Below are 22,902 nucleotides of genomic sequence, written 5' to 3'. Positions count from 1 at the left end.
TCCACGTGATTGTTCGTGTTCTGTCTGCGTGGAGCCTTGCAACCTCCACGTGTGTTTGTGTTTTTTGTTGTAACCGCAACTCAAGCAAGTTCTCAGCCTACACCACGACCATCTCAGTGTAAGTAAAATAATCTTAAAATCAACCGTTATGTGTCTGTGCCTAATTCTAGCTCGGCGCCCGCCCTCTCCGACCCAGCCTGCCCGGGCTGCTGGCCACAGCCCGCGTGCAGAGCGACGTAAGCGACCCGGGGTCAGACCCGGCGCGCACACCAACCTGACGAGTTAGTGTGGATTTCAATACCACACCCCCATCAGTCTCATCCACAAGTTCACAAAGGGACAGTTCAACGACCAGGACAATATCCCAATACTTATTCTGTCCAATTGGAGGAGAAGCCCGATCGTCCTCCTATTATCGTTCATCACAACTGGATGACACGCCGTTCCAACGTTCACCCAGTATCCTTACAGTAAATCCAATTATGAGTCTTTTGTCGTGTTGCTGTTTTCTCTCTTCACAGGACTGACCCTAGAAAAGGGGTAATCCACAGCCGCCCGAGTGTGAGATTCATCAAGCACCAGACGACAGTTCGTTCGAGTTAGTAGAGTGATGGTTATGAAGGAGACACGGAGACGGGGAACGTTTATTAGCTCAGGACTTGCTATAATACTGTTTTCTCGTTTTATTAAACATTTTATTGACATTGTCTGTTAGTAGGAGAGGACGGACTGATTACCAGACGAAGCAAGTCCCAAGCCGCTGTTCTCCAATCAGACGAGGATCAACAGTTGTTGTTATATGTTCGAAGTTACTGTATTTTGTAACTTGTTGAAAAGACCGGTCTATCAAGTTGTTTGTATAATATATTACTGGTTGTTAAAGCTTTGCCAGGTCGGTAAGTCCCGAAACAAAGATGCCGGATGATAAACTCATGTGTCTAAAATTCCAGTTGTGCCGTCGGCAAGGGGGCATGTCACAACCCAGTGGTTTTGGTGCCTTGACACGGTGGAATTTTCCCGCCACATGAGAGCCTCTTGCAAAGGTAAAGGCTTTCTGTTGCTGCAGAAAACCCCCAGTGCAAGAGAGTTCCCGCCATTCGGATGTAAATTTGTGTCCCGCTATTGGCCAGTTCTAAATTATGCACACGTGGCAGCTAGTAATTGGCTTGCTGGCTGTTTAAAAATTAGCGCGACTTCCGCCCAAGTCGGAGAACTTTGAGCACGCTGCAGAGTGCTTTTGAAGAGATCTCACTCGTGGCTGAGCTAATCGATAGCCTGATCACCTATCGATTCGTCTCCCCGTCGCCGAGCGCAATCCCAGACGTATCCCTTTCCCTGCCAGCCCGATTTGTAGACGGACATGCTGGCTTGAGCCCTGCCAGCTGGAACAACTAACGTGGTTGTTCAGACGACCGGACCGTTTTTCGTCACAACAGCAAGCGACGTAAGTAAAGTTTTACAACCATAAAGCTTTCTCGGCCTCTCTATTCACCAGCCCGCCCCGACGAACGAGTAATTATTGAATCACCTCGAGTCGGCTTTAGCCGTCCGAGACAGTGGCAACCAAGAAGAAAACAGGTTTCCACCCATAAGTGCTAACAGGTCTGCAGCAAGGTAAATTGCTTCCACTCTGATGCCAACACCCAGCAGGCTAGAACATCAGAGATGTCTGGATGGCTAACCTTGCACACCCCAGAAAATCATTCTTACACTCAGGACTACATTCCCAATGACCTGGTCTTTTCTAGCACTGACCACAGACTGCTTCCCTTGAGTTAGCTTACCCAAGTTAAGGTCACACCATTCCTCCTAATGAAGGCAAGCCCTAGAAATGCCAAATATGAAGGCCCCTTGAATAGGATCACTGTCAAAAGTAGTCCCCCATTTTAAGCTGTATCCAAAACCTACTAAAGTGAAGAAGAGTGTTTTTGTACTCTGCCACATTTTAGACCAGCCATTTCAGCACAGTAGACCCTGCACACAGGTAGCTTTACCAACCACTGAATTAATGACCTGAATAAGGCAGAGAAAAAAACCCAAAAAGCTGATTCTTGGCACTATCAAACAATTTGTGACCTTCCAGGTTCTGCAAAACAACACCTACAACCTTTCTTCTTGAAGGATTTTTTTTTTTTAATTGTCATCAGAACAAGGTTCAAAAGGGAGGTAAAAGTGCAGGGCAATCCAACGCCACGCAAAGGGGAAAGGGATCAGTTCCATTAATTGCTTTGGAATTAATGTGTGGTTCAGTTTTGCTGAGAGATGCAGCCAGGCATTTCACAACCAACAGCAAAGATCATCCAGTGCACTTTTAACTCAAAAGCAGTTAAAGGAATTGTGTGCACTTGCGGCTCTACTTCCCTAAGAAGATCTGGCATGAAATTAACTCACCTGAATTTGATTACACTAAGAATTACTACTTCACTATTTATTATGTTTATTAGTGTCTGCTCCCAATGACATCTTTAGTGCCACTGTGAGAGGCCAAACTCCTCGCATGACAAACCACTAGTATGGAGATATATGGATGACTAATAAGAAGACACCAATAATACATTATCTCCCGCTCTTGAATAAGATTTTTTTTTTTTTTACATCTTTGGTTAAGCATACACATACAAATCAGATTCTCGTTTAAAATAAGGCCCCTCTACACTGTCAGAACTGCACCAAGAAGTCTCCGTGTAAATGAAGACCTTCCTCATATATGAGAAGTTTGTCTATAAATATAGTGTTTTGGGCAAATTTCATATTTATGAAATAGAGGCCCTAAAGCTCTGTCTGGAATCAGGTTTTAATAGAACAGGTGCTGTGCAAGCTTTTTTTCCCCTAGCGCTGCCAGTGCACCTTCACAGCTAGTTCTGGCAGGCAACACTCCTCGAAACTCCAGGCCCAGGCCTTTCCTGAGCACAGCCTGCCAACACAGACACATTGTGGGGTGTTTTCCTAATGTTTGTGTAACAGGGCTTGCTAGTCCAGTCACCATCCATCTCAACTGTCACAGATGGTCCCAGTTCTTGCCAGGTTGTCTTGCATCCTACAAGGCTGGCCAGGAAGAGACAAACTCCTAAATTTATTTTGGGCAAAGGAAAAATAAAGAGTGATCAGCTTTTACCCATCTCAGCATTGTCACTTGTCAAACAGCGATTACTTACTCCACCTACACAGCTCAGGTAATACTTTGTTATCCACCACCATAATTGCTAGGCACCATCTAAGATAGTACCTTTCACCATCTGGATGACATGAAACAAAGCCCTTTTGCAATGGCGCTGTCTTCCAGCATGTGCACCTCCCCAGAGGAGAAAGTCCAGAAGACTCATAAGCCCTTATACATCCTTTCATCCAGAGATGCTGAATGATGTGCTGGACCTCCCACAGCAAAAAATCATATTGATGTGGCAAGATGACAATGAGAAATTTCAGGGATAAGGTTGTAGCTGTGTTGGTCTATGAATACAAGCAGCCAGTGTGCTAGAGGCGATATCTTTTATTAGCCCAACTAAACAGTTGCAAAAAAAAAAAAAAAAATTATTTAATTTGCAAGCTTTCCAGCACACGTGCCCTTCCTCAGACATGGGAGAATGCAAAGATTATAAAATTTCTCCCACATAGAAATGAAAATTCATATTTCACAGGACAGCTGGAGGGTGGTATAAGATCTCCTGGCTGGAAAAGTTCATTTTTCATTTTACACAAATTCAGGTCAGATAAAAGTTGGAGCAGTCTATTTACCACAAAGGTATCTGATGGCAAGCAGGATTTGAATGATGCTTCTTTCTTGTTACGATGTTTCATTTTTCACAGGCTGATTGGTGATGGAAGGCTCTCCTGGGCAAGGAATTTCTCTTGTGTTGAGGCTGCTCTGCAGGTATGCAAATTTGGCTCGAAACAAAAGGCTGGAGCAGGGGTGTTAGCTTCCAGGTTTCAAGGCATTGAATTTTGCTTCCTTCTTATAAAATTATGAAGTTTTCATTTTCAAACAGCTAATCCATGTTTCAGGGATAAAGGAAGTAGCCGTGTTGGTCCGTGAGAGATTTCAGTGCATTTAACAGCCTCTCTGCACCAAGTCCTAGAGCTCCAAATGACTTTGAAGCACCCTAGTATCCTTATCTAACAGTGAAAGGCGCATGATAACGTTGCATTCCTATCTAAGCGTGAAAGTCACGTATACATTGCAACAGAGAATTGGCTCAGCTTGCATACATCACTTGTTGATGGCTTTTTGCCAGAAATATGAAGTTTCTCTCACTTGAGGCAAAATGTTTTCTCTTACTTTGAAGGGCAAAATGGATAATTAAAATAATGTTGTAATGGAAACAGTTCAATAAACACACATACTCTGCACCTCACTTGTCTCAGCTTTATACAGTCTCCTGTAGATGAGCCACTAGACAGTTATGCACTAATTTATGCTTCATATGAGCATTACCGAACTCTACTTAAGACTAGGCTTCTTTGAAGAATATTCATTTTTGTTTCACCGGCCCTTGAAATGGGAATCAGAGTACCTTTGATAAATGGATTTTAAGGTTGTCTGATTTCACTGTAGCTTCCAAATGTGCCTTAGTATCATTTATTATAATGCTAGCTTAGTAACTTGCAACAGCAGTGGCACTCAGTAAAGGACAATAGATATACTGATACCGCCAACAGCATCCATCCATATGGGTGCTACCACAAAAACCTTGTGTCAAATGGTCATGATGCACTGATACCTATTGGCAGACTTCATGAGGTGAGGACAAATGTACTGCATACCCACACACAGTACGACTCAATGTCATATTTACAACACCAGGGTGAGCAAAAAAAATCTTTAACAACTTAAAAACTCTAAACTACGAATGTATTACATTTAGTTGCTAACACAGTCTTCTTTTTCACACAAATTAACCTTCTGAAATTGAGGTACATGTCTTAAAAGAGTTGCCTGATTTTCTGCCCAGAATAGAAGAATGCAGATGCTGTGAGATGACTGATGCTTCTTTTAATTCTCTTCCTTCCAGCAGCTGTATGGAGGGAGGGACAGAGTCTAGCAGGGGCAGATTCAGGTGTGGGTGCAGTGGTGCAGTAGCATCCCAATTTGATTCTTAGTCCACCCAAAGTTTAAGACCAACTCCCCAGAAGCAGCAGTGGCATTTCTATTCAGGAAGTACCAATGGAGTTAATCAACTTCATGACTCCTTAGAATCTACCCAATTCCTGCCAATTGCTCTTCACTCTGCAGATATTAATGACCCTCTCTCTTTTTTTATGGGCTTGACGCTCCGCTAATCAAGTTATCCTTTCTTCCCTAATTTTGCTGTCTGTTAACTACTCTTGGTCTCTCATCTCCTATTTCAGAGCCCTGCAGATTGTTTTTAGGTCTTTTCAAAATCCTGTATCCTCCCACAGAGTCCAGCAACTACAGTTTCAGCTTTTGGCTGAGCAACCAAGAGCTACTGACAATTCAGTTATGAAAGCATTAAAACTAGCTTTTGCCTAAGCAGAAAAGGGAGAGCGAGCAACGCTTGGTTCCTGCTTTATGTATCCATAAATCTGGAAAAATCTTTCCTTCTTCATTTTGCACATTTAAGTTGGGGGTATGTGGTACACAAGAATGTACACCAATGTACTTAAGCTATTGTTGTCTTTTTAAATAAGAACATTTTATTCACTTAAAATATGCTTTGTTTTAATTTAAAGACTAGCTGATGCCTTATGGAAAACTCTAAAAATGTTCCATTTTATAACAATTCTGCTAATATGCCATATTTTCATCATCTTCTCCCCTATGTTTTATTACTCAGAACATTTACATACAATTAAAATCCTTGCTTCTTGTCAATTCATCTAATCTTCCTACCTGTGATTTCTAGACAGACCTCAAGAAATAGGCTTCTAAGGTAAAGTTTTCAAAAGCACATAAGTGATTTAGGAGCCATCTCAAGAAAACTGACATCTAAGCCCCATTGGCTTTCTTTGAAACTTACATTCTTAGCAGCACAATCTTTAACAGTATTGATCTTCCAAAGATGCAGAATGGAGGCGTGGTAGATTTTTACCAATGCCTAACCAAGTTAGGTGCCGGACTCTAAGTCATTATCAATGGTTTCAAATGAAGCCAGGCGCATAACCTGCTTCAGTGTTTTACAGAAAGATCGCACTAGGTGTCCACCTGCTCAGCTAGGGACCTAAATGCCTTTTGAGAACTCTTCTCCATTATGCTCTTCTGAAATCTGGATCCTCTAATCCCAAGACATTTAGAAATAGGGTCTGAAAACAGACTCCTGAATCCGTATCTAGGCACTTGAATAAGAGGCCCAGCATCTTCCATGAACATCAACAGAATACAGTGGGAGCCAGTCAGCACTTTTCATAAGGAGTCTTTGTCTTCATCGCTCCCAGGTTCCTTAGAAACATCGCTGTGTCAACGTGCCATTCTGCTATAAGAACCAGCTGAGCTTGCTATAAAAAGCAAGTGTCAAACAGTTCTTAGGGACACATTGGACAGTACCCTGTTCTTTGCCCCTAAGCATTTGCTCCTCTTCCATAATCACTGATCCACAGGAATCAGACACACTGCATGCAGAATGAACACCCACTGCACCTGGAAAAAGTCCCCTGTTCTGTGCCGCTGTCAGAACTCAATTACAAATATCCTCTTTACAACTTTTCCATTGAGTCCTTCATTTTCAGGGGGAAGAAGATGTGAGTAATTTACACCAGCTCAACTCTTCCACAGTGATTTAATGTCTTTTGAGGAAAAGCAATTATCCTCATATCAACAGGACCCTAGTGAGGACGATAATGAGTCGTTTTGGACCCTGCGGCTAAGCATTTTGAGAGAGTGGTTTAACCAAGCAGAGGCCTCTAGTAATCAAAGGGACTGTCCCCTGAATCTGATTGTAGTTAAAAAAAAAAAAAATTAAAAAAAAAAAATCTACTCTCATTTGCTGCAGTTCTCCTCCCTTTCCCTTTGTATGCATCTCCTGAATCTAGGACGGGATTCAGTGCTACAGAAAATGTGACTAGTCATATCCCTTCACCTGCCTGTTTATCTAGCCTCTCTACAGGTCAAAATGTGAGCATTTAGCTTCCTAAATGCCACTGTGGAGAAGGGAATTATGCTCCCATTTTACAGGAGAACTGAGGCCCACAAACATTCCAGCATTCAGGCCGCTAGAGGAGGGACCAGGGGTAGATCTAGGATTTGGCAAAAGGGGACAGGTGAGCAGCCATCACCACTGTTCCCCCACTCCCAGCCTCTGACCGGTCCCCCCCTCCCCCCAACTGGGGACACATCCCCTCCCCTTCCTCACCCCTTCACTCCTGCTGATACTGCTTTCCTCTCTATGAAGCTTCAAAGCCACTCCTACCTGCAGGGCCTATCACAGGGGGGGCCAAGAAGGCCATTTGGCCCGGGCCTCAAATTTAGACTTTTGAGGTTATCTCCAAATGAGGTTATACATACAGGCACAGAGATTGACAGGATTGAAAGAAGACGACGTTTATCATACAACTTTAAAACTTGTGTCCCATTACTGGGCCACACCGCCTATAGTGCACTATGAATTAATATTTTTTTAATATACCAGGAGCCTCAAAAAATGGAAGTAGCCCAGACCTCTCTCAACCTCTGAGAGGGCCTGCCTACCTGCACCAGGAGGGGTGCATGTGGACCACGAACAGTAACAGCTGTAGCAGCAAGATGGGTGGGGGAATAGGTTCTCCTATCCTGCCTGGTCCCCCAGAGAGCAGGGGCAGGAAAGGGGACCCCTCTGCCTATCACCTCTACTGCTTTTACTGTTCCCAGCTAAGCTCTCCCCAATAGCTGCCTTGCAGCTTTATCCCACCCCAGACCTGGTGGACAGAGGAAAGGGAGCAGCAGCAGGGAGCAGAGGGAGAGGAAGGGCAGGGCAGGGGATGTGCCTGGTCACGAAGGGGAGGGAGGGGGATTCTTGCATGCTTTCAAGTCTTTAAAAAGTCTCCAGAGGCTCCAAGGCAGGATCCAACCTGAAAAAGGGGTGCAGCCATGCCACTACACCCCCTCTGGATCCACCCTGGCAGGGGCATGAAACTCATCTAGCCCCTCCCATCCCTCGTACATGGGGGTGCGGTGAGTGGCGTCATGTCAGCGAGATGCCAGAGTTAATGCAGCCATCGCTTATCCTCTGCCAGACATGCACCCCCAACAGGCCTCTTTGTACACTGGATTTTGGGGACAGACCCCAACCCTGAATTTCTAGTCCCACTAGAAGCCCTGTAGGCCATATGTTTGATACCCCTACTCAAGGGTATCAGTTCAGGGCCCTACAAATTAGGCCAACCTTCCTACGTACAATAGCTACCCTATGCCTTTCCTGTTTTATCCTTCCTTATGACTTACACCATAATATAAGGCAGCAGCTTAAGAGACACTAGCTCATCACTAATTTCTTTACTGCCCCTGCTGCTCAGGTGCCAGGTTCATGCCATCCTGAATTGGAACAAACAGGAAATACTGCCTCCTGTCAATCATTAATGGCAAGGGACCCGTCAGCAAGGATAGATTCAGTACAGCGTATTGCTCAAAGCCACAGTGGTTCTAAGCGGAATTTAAGACAATCATAAAATTTGCCAAAAGACGGAGTTATCCACAAATTAGGTTTGAATTCAGCAAACAGTTTTGGCCAAAAAAAAAAAAAAAGAAAAAAAAAGAAGGAAAACATTTTTCAATGAAATACTTCTCTTTAGAAATGTTGTGTTTGGCTCCAACATTATCTCAGTAACACTTTTCATCTTTGTGTTTTAAAATGAATCATAGAGACAATGAGGGCTGGAAGGTCATCTAGTCCAACCCCCTACTCAAAGCAGGACCAGCCCCAACAAGATCATCCCAGCCAAGGCTGTCTAGCCTGGGCTTAAAAACCTCCAAGAACCTCCAAAAATGGTCTATTTTTGTGTAAAAGCTGACCTAAATGTTTAAAATGAGTGTTATATTATTCCAAAAGGAAACATACCATTTCAACAGCAAATAGGCAGAGCTCTTTTCTCCCCAGCACCACCTGGGGTGACGAGGAACAATGGTCATAAGCTGATGGAGAATAGCGTTTAGGTTGGTGATCAGAAGGCAATATTTTACAGTTAGGGTGGCCAAAATCTGGAACCAACTTCCCAGGGAGGTGGTCCTCGCCCCTACCTTGGGCAAATTCAAGAGGAAGTTGGATGATCACCTGTCTGGCGTCTTGTAAACCCAGCATTCATTCCTGCCTCTCACAGGGGGTCAGGCTAGATGATTTGTTCAGGTCCCTCCTGACCCTAGCTACTATGAAACTATGATTTTGGGGCCAAATGAAACATTTCAGGACAATACAAAATAAAACATTTGGGAGGGTTCTCATTTTGACAAAAACGCTGATTTTTGTTTCAGTTTGACCTGACTTTTTGTGTAACTGTTGTTTTTCCCCCACTGCTTATTTTAGCCATTGAACTGAAAAATCCATTACAGGTTTCCCTCGATTTATGCGGGTTCTTTATATGTGAATTCACTCTTATGCAATGAGTATATTTAGACCTATAATTCATTATATGCAAGGTAAATCTGCTCTTATGCAATCAGCATAGACACACCCCCTGCCCAAGCAGGTAAGTCTGCGGGGGAAAGAAAAAGGGCCATGGCCCCACTCACCCCAGCCCTGGCTGCAGCAGCCCCAGGAGCAGCTGGCATCGGCTGCCTGCAGCTGCTGGGCTGCACCATGTTCCGCCTGTCCCCACTCACCTCTGCTCCTGGGCTGCGCCCTGCCCTGGTGCAGGCAGCTGGTGTCGGCTGCTCCCAGGGCCGCTCTAGCACAGGCTGGGGTAAGTGCGGACAGGCGAAGCCCCGAGCGGCACAGCACTCACCCCAACCCCAGCTACAGCAGCCCCAGAAGCAGCCAGCACCAGCTGCCAGCACCACAGCACAGCACAGCACAGCCCAGGACCAGAGGTGAGTGGGGACAAGTGGAACACAGTGCAGCCTGGTGGCTGCAGGCAACTGGCACCAGCTGCTCCTGGGGCCGGGGTGAGTGCCGCACCCCATGCCGCTCTGCTCTGTGCTGCTCTGTGCCACTCTGTTCCCTCTGCTTTATTACCTTGTGCAGTCCCAGGAGCAGCACCCCTCCCCCCCGCCCCCCTACCCTAGTCCCAGCCTCACTCCCTCCCTCCATGGGAACCCATCCCTATTTGTTACATTGTAAAGTGCGATCGCTTTATGTGAATTCGATTTATGTGCCATTCTCCAGGAACGCATGTACCACATAAATCAAGGGAAACCTATATTCACCCAACTCTAAATTAACCCAGCATCTTCTGTCCAATAATCAAATGGACATGAAGTGCCATCTTCTAAAGGGCTGGTTCAGGAAAGCACAAGGGCCAATGCTATCCAATCCCAAGATAAGGAGAAGCATCCTGATCAGAATGGAAGATACCATATCAAAAGGTAGCAGTAGGCAAGCCTTTGAGGACAGGTCAGCATCCCTGCCATCCTTGGCTGGCGCAGGGCATGAAGAGAGAACCCAACACACACACATGGGAGAACACTTGAACATCAAAATCTACCTGAATTCTCTTGAGTGTCAACAAACAAGAGTGCAAACAGGGACCCTGGGGACCCAATTTATTTGGACTTTTAAAAAGCTTCTGACAAAGTGCCTACCAAGAGGTTGCTAAGAGGGATGGTATAAGAAGTGAAGCACTCTTATCCATTAGAAACTGGATAAGAGCCAGCACAGAAAGAGTAACAGCACAGAAATAAATGTGCAGGGATACAATCAGGAGAGCAAATCTAAAAAAAATGAGTTACAAATAGCAAGAGATGTTAAAGGAAACAAGGTGTTCAACCCATATTTGTCAGACAAAATAGGCAGACATGGGGAGCTGAGGGTCTGCTGCTCAGTGGAGACAAGTTACAGGTTTCCCTCACTTTATGTGGTACATGCATTCCTGGAAAACAGCACATAACTTGAATTTGCATAAAGGGAACCCACTTTCCAATGTAACAAATAGGGATACGTTCCAAGACCTTGACTGTACTGACCCCCAGACCCATTTCTACCACTTTTACAAGACAATTTTGGTACTCACCAACAGCAGACAGTACAGCTACTCCTCGCTTAACATCTTAGTTAAATTCTTGAAAAACACGACTTTAAGCAAAGCAATGTTAAGCAAATCCAATTACGTCACAGTAGTTACCTAGTAGCAGGCGGTGGCCAAACAACATTATAACTGAACACTGTGTGACTTTAAACGAGTATGTTCTCTAATAGATCAGCGACATAATGAAACAACATTAACTGGGATGACGTTAAGTGAAGAGTACCTATACACACAAGCACAGGGAGATAGTGAATGTTTAGCAGCAACTATAGAAACACGTGTCACAGACGATGAGCGAGGAGCACAGATCCACACAGCAGACTATATTTTGGTGCATGTAACTCCCACAATGCACCATACAAAGCGGACGATTGTGGGCTTCCACCACACTGATCTCATAAGAGCAAATTGACCTTGCATATAACAAATTTTTGGTATCAAAAGGGTCATCACATAAGAGCAAATTTGCACATACAGAACCCGCATAAAGCAAGGGAAACCTGTACTTCAGGAGGCACAGGGAACACAGAGCTACTCAATTCCTGTTTCACTTCAAGCTTCACAAAACAAACTCATTCACAAAGTGTGAAAAACCCAAAACATTGTGCCTAGGACTGGAAAAAGCAATACAAAACCAAGAAGGGAAAAGTATGCACACCATGGTAAGTAGAAACGTGTCAGAAGAACTCAGGACTACTGTAATTTGAAGGAATTTAAGTCAAGGCTTAAGAGACTTCAATCCTGTGTGCTGAAGGAACTTCAGAGCTATTGGCAATATTACTTCCAAAATCACGGATCACAAGGGAAGCTCCAGAAGGTTGGGAAAAAAGGTGAATGTAACACCCATCTGTACAAAGGAAAACCTGGGACACAGCTATCCAAATAGCAGCTTGCAAGCGGTTAAATCTTGGTCAGTGGGGCCGGAAATTCTGCGATTGAGTGAGCAGTGATAACCCCCACAGCTGCCCAAGTCACTGTCACAGCACTGCCAGCACTTTGGGGTGCTGCTGTTCACCCCACTGCCCAATTTCTGGGTTGAGGTCCCTCTTGTGAACTTCCTTCAGCAGTGGGAGCATAGTCAGTAACCAGAGGTTAATGCTGCTACCACTCACCTGGCCATCAGCGGTGGGTTCTCCATATCCAGCCTGCCAACCCAAGTGTGCTGGATACCTCTGCCCTAGGGCACCATAAGCTCCCCAGCCTGACTTCAATGCCTGCGAAGTTGGGCAAACCAACTTGTATTCTTCCTTGACTGAGTAACGGGTTTGGTGAACAAGGTGAATAAGATGAACATAATATACCTGGTTTTAAAAAGACTTTTGCTTAGTTCCACATGATGTCGTCATAAGCAAGCCGGGGAAAGGTGGACTACATAGAAATACTACTAGGTGAATATATAATTAACTGAATAACTGCAAGCAGAAAATAATTGTTTGTGGATCAGTGTCAGACAGTATCTCAGGTGGGGTTTCCCATGGATCTGACTGGGGTCCAATGGTGTTCAACATTTTTATTAGTGACATGGGTATGGAAATAGAGGATGTGTTGATTAAATGTGCAGGTGGTAGAAAGCTGAGAGGGGCAGCAAATACTTTGGAGGACAGGAAGAAAATTCAAAAGGGATCTTAATAAGTGGTTATAAACAACAAAATGCAATTCAACAAACATGTGTAAGGTGTTACATATAGGAAAGAAAAATACACAAACACAGAATGGGGGTAACTGGCTTGATAGTAACGTTGCCAAAAAAGATCAAGGGTTCTGGGGGACCCAAGTCTCGATGGGTCAGCAACGTGATGCTGTCACAAAAATATGTAGCTTGGGAGCTGTGTTACCAGGAGAACTGTGCACACCAAATGGTAGGTAATTAACTTCTAAATCAGTACTGGTTAGACCTCAGCTAAAATACCATCTAGTTTTGGGCAAGGCATTGTAAGAAGATTGTAGAGGAATGAGAAAGGATCTGGAGATTAGTGATTAAGAAGTCAAAGGGACTGGAACACAAGCCATACGAGGAAAGATTTGAAGGGACTTGGTATATTTAGTCTGGAGATTTAAGGGGGGCCATCATGCTAGCAGTTTTCAAATACCTGAAAGGCTGACATAAGGAAGGGAGAAAAGTTAGTCTCTCCCACAAGGGGCAGAACACAAGGCAATAAGCTTAGCCTATAACAAAGAAAATTAAGATCAGATCTCGACGGGGGTGGGGAATCCTAATTGCAAGAACAGCAGGACAATGGAAGAAGCTGTCTGGGGAACTTGTGGATTCTCTATAGAGGTTTTCAAGAAGAGCTGTCTGAGATAGTTTAGGAACAGCGAATCCTACATCTGTGGAAATTACCCTGGAGCTCCCTTCCTGCTAGGGGCAGTTTCCAACAAGCAGTTTGGCAGTGGAGTGTCCCTAGGTTCCGTTACCCCATATTATTAAATATATTTGGCAACGAGGAAAAGATAATGAAGAGCAAGTGGCCAAATCTGCAGAGAGTACAACACGTACCAAGACTGGAGAGGGCTGAAAGGAACTTCAGACGGACCAAAAAAAAAGCTAGGGAAATGGGCAGCATGATGGCAGGCTGCATTCATTGTTAACAAAGGCAAGGTGATCTACACTGAATGACGCTTACACCCTACTGGATACTGAATTAACTATAACCACCCAGACAAAACACACACCTGGGCCTCATTGTGGACAGCTGAATAAACCCTCTTCAGTCACAGTCAAAAAAAGGAAATAAAGAATGAAGTAGGCTGTAGAAAGAATGGGATGGAAAATAATACTGAAAAATATTATAAAGCAATTCTATACATTCAGTGGTATGACCTCACCTGAAATACGGTTCTCAGTACTGGTTATGCTGCCTGAAAAAAGATGCAGATAACAGAAGGGAAGGACACTGAAAATGACTAGAGGCATGGAAGGCCTTCAATATAAAAAAAGATTTATACATTTAGGAACACTTAGATCAGAGGTGATGAAGAAGAGGGGATGTGATAATACATTACAGATAATGATACCTCCCTCTTATGTAGCACTTCCCATCAGTAGAGCTCAATGAGCTTTCAAAAAGGAGGTCAGTATTATAACCTCCATTTTATAGATGGGGAAACTGGGGCACGGGACAGTGAAGTGGCTTGCCAAATCCTAGTTCAGTGCTCTATTGCAGCTGCAAATGATTCAACTGGAAACTCCTATTTACCCTTTTTCTTAATAAAGAAACAAAGGGGCATACAAAAAGTACATCATTTTCATAATGCACAATTCTGCCACAGAAGTAGCACAGATATCACCAAATCCAAGGGCATAACAGGATTCAGAAAAAGTCTGGATAGCTAGATGAGAATATCAGTGTTACATTACACAGGATTTTCCAAAACAATGATAGAGACTCTCATCCTCAGATTAAATGACCTTGAAGTGAAAAGTTCCCCAGCTTGCTACTAATTCCCAGTGCCCAAATTTAGCTACCGCATAATATATTAGAGATTAATCAGCTTCAAAGTACCAGTAATACCAATTGGATGCTTCCCAGGTATTAAACACCTTCCTCACCATACTAACAAACACACATCTGAGGTTTGTGCTCATCCTAATTCATTTGGAATTGCTATTTCCAATTTTTTTTTTAATTAAAAAAAAAAAAAAAAGATAGAGAGAAATACATTTCATACTACATTTTTTCCATTGCAAAAACCTTGAAAGGAAGCCACCTGCTTATTAAGGGATAGAATTGTGAAGGAAAACAAGCAAATTATAATCATTATCTGAAACTATTCCTAATCCTCTCCCTTCCCAGAAGGCTTTTTTTAAACAGCTCTCCACCTATCTTCAAAGGAGAAAGACATGGAGGGGAAATGATTAGGCCAAGTGGGAAGTTTTGAGGAGTACGATGCTAGGCTGCCTCATATTGCTTTTCCTCCTTAAACAGCTAGTCCCTAAAATTCCCTGCCAATTCCTTCTATTTCCCCAGTTTAAGTAAAAGCCACAAAGTGACAAAAAAACAACCAAGAAAGCAAAGATGTCTCTGCGCAACAAAGTCCTTTCATTATGTTATCAACTCTGAAACTGCCTCTCTGCAATTTTTCAATAAAGGGTTTTCTGAAGGAAGTGATTATAAACAGAATAGAACACGCACACTTTAATAATAATAAGGTCATCCAGGGTTATGGGTTTAGCAGACAAAGCTGTAATTATTTAGCAATGCTGAGTTTAAATGCCAATGAGTCTTAATGGAGCTGAGCTAATTAACCAATTTCAGCTGAATAACTGATTAGTAAAAAAATCAATGGTCGCATACGACAAAATATTTTCTTTTAGCAGGTCATTTCCTTGCAGTGATTCTCCGAAGTAGACTGCATGAAAGAACGCATGTGCTGACCAAATATTATTGTAATTAAGTATTCAATGGAATGACTTTTCAATTATTCACAGGAAGGATAACAATCTGGTTCATCACTGGTGTTTTCGTTAATAGTCTAAGAGAACCTGTCTTCTTTGTGTTGCATTGTAAGATGCAAAAATCCCTGCCGAGGGACACGTTGTCATTATGATGCATGGGGCTTTAGCCTCAAGATGCCCAGGAATGGATTCAGCAGAACAGACGTTCAAAGCAGGGAGGTGCTGCAGGGGGAGAAACTGGTCTCTGCAACACTTCTGACAGTACAGAAGCAGCCAAACAACACTGATTATGGCACACGTCAGTGTGAGCGTGGCCTGCCAAATACCTTTCGCTCAGCAGAGTAAGCCCTCCCATCATTGCCAGGGTTGCAGAGTCATTACCTCCCACCAAACCCATTTGCTAAATTAGCCCCCTCATTCACTCTGCTACAGACCATTTTTGTTTCAAGGCACAGAAATGTAACTGTCTGGTTGTGAAGCCAGTTTTGATTTTTCCTGCACACTCTGCCTCGGGGATATAACCTGGATGGAGAAATATCCAGTGGGCACTGACTTTGAAAGGATTTGTTATCAGGTTCTGATTGCAGTGGTTAGCTGTAGGGCGGAAGCATATGCGCAGGATTATAGGTCACAGCAATGAACTACAATTCTGCCACCTGGTTTATGATGGCTTTTAAAACAAGAGAAATATGGCTGCTGTTATCCACCCATCCTGAAGAAACATATTTCCAGGGAGGTGGAAACATTCCAACCCCAACGTGAGAAATTGGGCCATATGGTCCACACACTTTCTGGAGTTTTGTTATTAGATTGACAATTTAAAAACAGGACTAATGGGCAGTTTCCAGACTTTGCACAATTTTTCTGATGGTAGCACTCTTCCCTTCTTGAAGAACAGGGAGGGAAAACAGACCCTAGTGTATCATTATAATTCACTAAGCAGCATTACATAGGAAATTACAAATTAGCTGTTCAGCAAAGGATACAGACATAGTTAGATTACCTCTGGAAAAACTATAGAACCTTTCAACCCATTTATCAAAGCACTTGCAGTTCCTACATCCAGGGAAATGAAACAATAATAAATAGAGAGCGCAGAAAGTTAATCTGTATCCAGTAAACTTTCATAATTTAAAAGTTTTTAAAAAAAGACCCTTTAGCTCTTGCTAGGACTTGTCCATTTTTACCAGTTCTCCTTATGTGCATTTTTTGACAACCGATGGTAAAGCAAATCAAATGCAGCTGGGAGTTTCCGAATTCACTGTGCTGAATTCACACCCCTATCTGTTTGTGACCTGTCTGAAGAGAGATTGGTCTTCTAGACCAGGCATGACCAATTATTTCAGCTGGAGGGCCACTTAACAAGTTTTAGTGAGCTGTCGAGGGTTGCACATATAAAATCTTTCAGAAGATAGCATTTTAACAAATTATAGATAACAAAAAAATTGTATACCAAAAATCCAAACTCTACTGTAACTTATTTTAATTTTATTTCAAAAAATTATTTTTGTCCCGCTTTATGTTTTTTTGAGGAGTGTATATAGGAGTAGTGTGTATATAGTCTTACTCTTCCATATTGTGTTTATGGAGGAGTGTGAGAGAAGCTACCCAAGTGCTAGGTTGCAGGAACTGGTTGGGGGTGGAAGGAGGGCAGGACAGGAGCAGCGGGCGCATGCAGCAGAGCTCGCCTGGGCAGTGTAGTACAGGTGCAGTCCACCCACCCATCTGGCCCCTGGCTGTCCCTGCAGTGCTCTTCATGGGGCGAACCTCTGGAATAGCCCGCGACATGTTCTCACTCACACCTGCCCTGAGTGATGAACAGCCAACTTCAGGCAGCCAAGTGGGTGAAGGCAGCCTGGAGCTGGAGCCCTGCACAATGGGGAAGGAGCCACCTAGGTGCAGGAGCCACCCCACCTGGTTGGGCGTATGGTGCCTGGCACGCATACCCACGACCTCCACATGGTACCTGCTGCCCAGAGCGGCACAGCAGGGGTGGGAGGAAGACGAACCGCTGGAGGCAGGGGGAGCTGAGCAGTACCTGGGTAGCTGCAGCAGCAGCTACCCTACTGGCAAGCTCTGTACACTAGCCAGGGCCAGGGCCAGGGCCAGGGCCAGGGCCAGGGCCAGGGCCAGGGCCAGGGCCAGGGCCAGGGCGGTGCTGTCAGCAGGTGTGGGTGGGAGCAGGCAGGGCTCGGCCCCACAGGGGCAGCCGTGGGTCGGATCCACTCAGTTGGCAGGCTGAATCAGGCCGTATTTTGTCCACCCCTGTTCTAGACTGTATTCCAAAAGCCAAATCCTATTTCATTTATTAGGCACTGAAGTCGACTCGGGCTCCTAACTGCAATCGTATTTCACCCTGTTCAAACCCCAAAACAGTAGCATAACTAGGAGTGGGCAAGAAGAGCAACAGCCCCAGGCACCAATTTAGGAGGAGCACCAGAACCGCCCCCATCCCCACAGAGTTTGCATCCTGGCAGCAAGAGCAGCCGCACAGCGTTGCTCTTGCAGCAACAACAGCAGTTGGTGCATGGACACCCTGCACAGCCTAGCCAGGGACCGTTTTGGAGTTCCCTGCAACTCTCCCCTCTGGCAATTTTGGCACCCACTTGTGCCCTCCCCCCACAGTTTTCCTGCAGGGTTTGCACCCCAGGCTTGCTAGGCCTCTGCCCTAAATAACTGTTAAAACAAAAAACAGAGAGGAAAGTATCATGATGCTCCTTTATAAACCCACGGTGCACCCACACCTTGAATACTGTGCCCAGTTCTGGTCTCCGCACCTCAAAAAGGATACAGAAGAACTAGAGAAGGTCCAAAGAAATTCAACAAGGATGGTCAGTGGTATAGAGGGGTTTCCATATGGGGAGAGACTAAAGGGATCAGGCCTATTCAGTTTAGAAGAGAGACATTTGAGGGGGACATGGTAGGGTTTTACAAAATACTAAATGACGAAGAAAAAATCAATAGAGATTTATTATTTACAATCTTTCACAATTCAAGAGCTAGGGGTCACAAAATGAAACTGGTAGGGAGGAAGATTAAAACTAACAAAAGGCAGTCTTTTTTCACACAGCGGGTCATTAAAGTGTCTAACTCACGGCCACCAGATGTTGTGGAAGCTTACAGTTCAGTGAGATTCAAAAAAGGGATTGGGCACATTTTTGGAGGAAAGGGGCATCTGTAATCTACTAAGCATGGGAATTAGGGGCACAACACTTAGATTAGACCTTTCTAGACTTAAAAAAAAAAAAAACCTGGTCATACCGCATTCACTCTGCCCCTCTCTGAAATAGGATACTGGGGGCAAGATAGACCTGCAGTCTGACTCAATTCTTACGTTCTTATGTTCAAAGGTTGGGTGAGTCCTCCTCTTCCTAGCAGCTTCTCTGCAACTTACAGAAGCTAATATGAGGGCATGTTGTAAAAGTGGACTCATTTACAGATGTTCAGGGACTTGAATAGGGTGGTGCCTTCTGTGTACTGCAAGGGTTTCTTTGTGCCAGTGAAACCAGACAGGGAACAACAGGGCAACCATCTTTACCGTACACCCAAAAGGCTTAACTGAAGGTTCTTCAAGGATAAACACAGGCAGCACCAGGAGATGAACACAACACGGAATAACCTCACAAACTGCCAGTAGTGAGTGCAGGGGTGTAGGTTGTGAGTGCACACACCTCCACTCAGTGCATAAACACACCTCTCCCTTACATAACATAGTCCTTTAAGTACTTGGGCCAAATGGTGACTTGCCTCAAACAACTCAATTCGGGGGTCAGAGCAGCCTGTCTCCGCTCTTCTTGAGTCACTTCGGCAGCTGGAAGACGTGATGGGCCTGGAAGAACAGCTGACAGACTTGTAAGAACTGGTCCTATTAGTGCAGGGGTGTCCAACCTTTTTGAATGTGGGGCCGGATCACGAACTTTTTATCACCCAGTGGGCTGGCGAGCCGTATTCAAAGACGTCACAGGAAGTGGTATCATATCAGGAAGTGATGTCATGTGACCTTTGACACCAGTGAAGTTGCAGGGGTTGACATGGTGCTGGTTGACATGGCATGCATGCCCGGGTTGACATGGTGCTGCAGGAGCCGCTTGGCTACAACTGGGTTGACCTGCTGCTGGAGAAGCCACGGGGCCAGGCCAGGGTTAACCTGGGGCCCGGCCAGCCTGCCGGTGCCATGCCCGGGTTGACATGGTGCTGCAGGACCCGCCTGGCCAGAACCGGGTCGGCACTGGCCAGGAAAAGCAGCATGCAGCTGACGCTGGCTTCCCATGTGCTGCTGGGGACGGGAGGAGGCCAGCAGGTCTGCACCGGCCAGCAGAAGCGACAGCAGAGCCGTGTGTGCTCGGGACTGACCAGTGCAGGCTGTTCCCGTCCCAAGCAGCACATGGCTCCGCCACCGCTTCTGCTGGCCGGTGCAGACCCAGCCGGGCTCCTCCCATCCCAGCAGCACATGAGAAGCAGCCCCCTCGGGGCCTCGCGCGCAGGCGGCCAAGCCCAGAGAGCCTCAGTGCCCGGGGGTAGACTGGCCAGGGGAGCAGGCGCTGCCTTGCTGTGGGGCAGGGCAGTGGGGCTGGCTTGAAGCGGGCGGGTGAGGAGGCAGGCGTGGGTCAGCAGTGCCAGCGGCCGCTGCTTGGCCTCCCGTGCGGGGCTACTCCCCCAGGCCCCGCGGGGGTAAGCAGCTCCCCTCCCCTCACTGCCAGCTGGGGCCCGCGGGCCGGCCCTGCCCGCCTCGCCGTGGCCCCGCCACGGCTCCGCACTCCACCGCCACCTCAGGACAGATAAAATGGCTTGGCAGGCTGCATGGCGGCCCGTGGGCCATATGTTGGACAAGCCTGTATTAGTGGTTTACTGCCTTCTGGATCTGTAGATGACGCATCATCTGGAATCCAACCTCACATCAGGTTGACATGCCTGCAAAATGTCCTGCCATTTGGCGTCTTGGCTGGTACAACACCAGTCCTGTAGCTTCAAGCAGAGGTGCTCATTTGCATAGTTTAAGATATACACAGTAGCGTCTGGTTTGAAGGTCCACACATGTAAAGCGGCCTCTTTTGAGGAGAACTGGATTTCTTGCTTTGCTTGATACTTGGCTACCAGGTCTGGGTGGAGCCGATCCAAACAAGTCTCCAGCCGGCACGTTCATTAGTAGTGCTGCATATCTTCAACCTGTGGCTATGCATGGGTTCACATACTGTTGTGGTTTCCAAGCACCATCAACAATCCACTTCAGTGTATTGTTAGTAGCTTGGACTATCCACTCAGCTTGGCCATTGGATGATGGATGGAATGGTGTGAATGTGATGTGATGGATAAGGTTTCTTTCCATGAATTACCTGAACTTTTCAGAAGTGAATTGTGGACCGCTGTCAGACTCTATGGTATCTGGAAGACTGTGCATCACAAACAATTTTCATAAAATTTGGATTATGGTGCATGGTGTCACTGATGCAACTGGAACACCTTCCATCTACTTAGAGAAGGAATCAACAACAAGGAAGAATATCTGACCTTGGAAGGGGCCATCAAAATCTATATGGAGACATAACCATGGTGCCTTGGTCACCTCCCACAGATGGATATAAGTCTTAACCAGAGCATGGTGAGTAGCTTGGCACAGTTTGCACTTCTTTAGAGTTTGCTTAAAATCAGCATCCAATTTAGGCCACCAAATATAACTTCTGGCAAGTGCTTTCATGCAAACAATTCCAGGATGTCCAACACGGAAAGCATCAAGGACTCATGTTTAACCTTGTTAAGGACAACCATGCTGTTACCCCATAGGAGGCATCCCTTATAAGCATGTTCATGTTGGCATTTAACAAATGGCTTGAATTTCTCTTCTAATTTTGTCATTGGACACCCCTTCCATATGCAATTAGCACTCAGGCTAACACTGGACCCTTGGTAGTCATACAGGAAATCTGCATTGGTTATTGACCTTCCAGGGCAGTGTTGATTTGAATCACGTGCACTGAGGAGTAAGGACCAATGGAGCACATGTGGTGAAGTGATTTAGGGTGCTGGTTGGGCTCTTCTCAGTGAATAAATAATATGTCCAGGCAAAGGTGGAAATTCTGGCTCCTGACCCTCCACACACTTCCTTGTTGGCTCTCTGTCTGATTTGACTCCTACCTCTGGCTCAGACTTCTGATCTGCTAGGACCTTCAGTGTATCCTGATTCCAGTATTTGCCCTTGATTCTGGTTTACCTCCGGTTCTGGCTTCTAGTTTCTGATCCTGGTCTAACCCTCAGCAAATCCTGTTTTTGACTCTGGCTCCCTCCCCAGGTTTGGCTCCTGGACTGCCTTGACTTTGGATACAACTCCCAATTCCAGTTCTAACATCAGACCCCTTCAGACCCCAGCTCCTTGGGAACCCAACCTATACTGCATCCATGCTTCAGGTGCCTAACCATTAGGCAAGACAACCCATGCCCCAGTCCCTAACACCAAATTCCATAGGGGGAAGCATCCCAGGTAAGTAGTAGTGAACTAGCCCTCCAGGATATAACAACTGCTTCACATCATAGAGGCTTTGTTTGACATCCACTCCATTTCCACATTGCTTCCTTGGTCAACAGACAACGTAAAGGCTCACCAACTCTGGCGTTTTCTTTTAAGCAGAAATGGTAGAGATTCACCAGTTACAAGAACGCTTGCAGTTCCTCCTTATTTTGGGGCATTAGAGCTCCCTGGATTGCTTCAGGAGGAGTCTTATGAAGCAGGGCTTCATCTCGAGCCCCACACACACCTCCACCCCCAGCAGAAACTCCAACTTGTTACTAAAATGACAGTTCTCAAACAAATGATGCAACTTTGCTACATATGCTGCAATCCCCTTGCCTGGAAGCAGATTGCACTAGCTGACAATTGTCTCAGTGTTTCAGATGGACTCCATGCAAAGCAATTTCTTAGTAGTACAAGGATTTCATCAGATGACTTGTCTTGCAACTTGACCGGGTACAAGAGTGACTGAACCAGGGCAAAAGTCTTCAAGCCAATGGCAGTCAGGAGCACAGCATGTTTCTAGTTTTCCTCAGTGATCTGATTTGCTTTCCGGGAGAAAAGCCAGTCAGCATAGGAATCCAAGGACAATGGCCTGGCCACATGAAAAACTTCAGTGCAGCCTCAAGTAACCACAGTGCAAAGCAACTTCAACTGCATTGCGCTGCATGGAAAGAAACCCCTGGTCTGGGCTCCTCAGGCAGCACATGTCCCCTTCTCTCATGTAGCAATTGGCTCTTTCAGTCTGGGATGAAGCATTGGCAATGTCCTGCTCACCGAGATCCCATCGAAAGCTTGCAAATTATATTTGCAAAAAAAATTCTTTATTTGCAAGCTTTTGGGCACAGGCACCCTTCATCAGGCATTAAATTCATTTTTATTTCTGCCTAGGAGAACTCTT

General features: G+C 45.4%; 1 protein-coding gene across 13 annotated transcripts in view; it reads right to left on the bottom strand.

Annotated features, from left to right (window-relative positions):
* Positions 1-22,902, bottom strand: part of EPHB1 (EPH receptor B1) — a 362,275-nt gene that overhangs the window by 297,824 nt on the left and 41,549 nt on the right. The window lies entirely within an intron of this gene.

Source organism: Alligator mississippiensis, chromosome 7 (genome assembly GCF_030867095.1).
Source record: "Alligator mississippiensis isolate rAllMis1 chromosome 7, rAllMis1, whole genome shotgun sequence".
In the NCBI taxonomy this organism is placed as follows: domain Eukaryota; kingdom Metazoa; phylum Chordata; order Crocodylia; family Alligatoridae; genus Alligator; species Alligator mississippiensis.
Note: the sequence above shows the minus strand (reverse complement) of the source record. Positions and strands in the feature narration are given on the sequence as shown.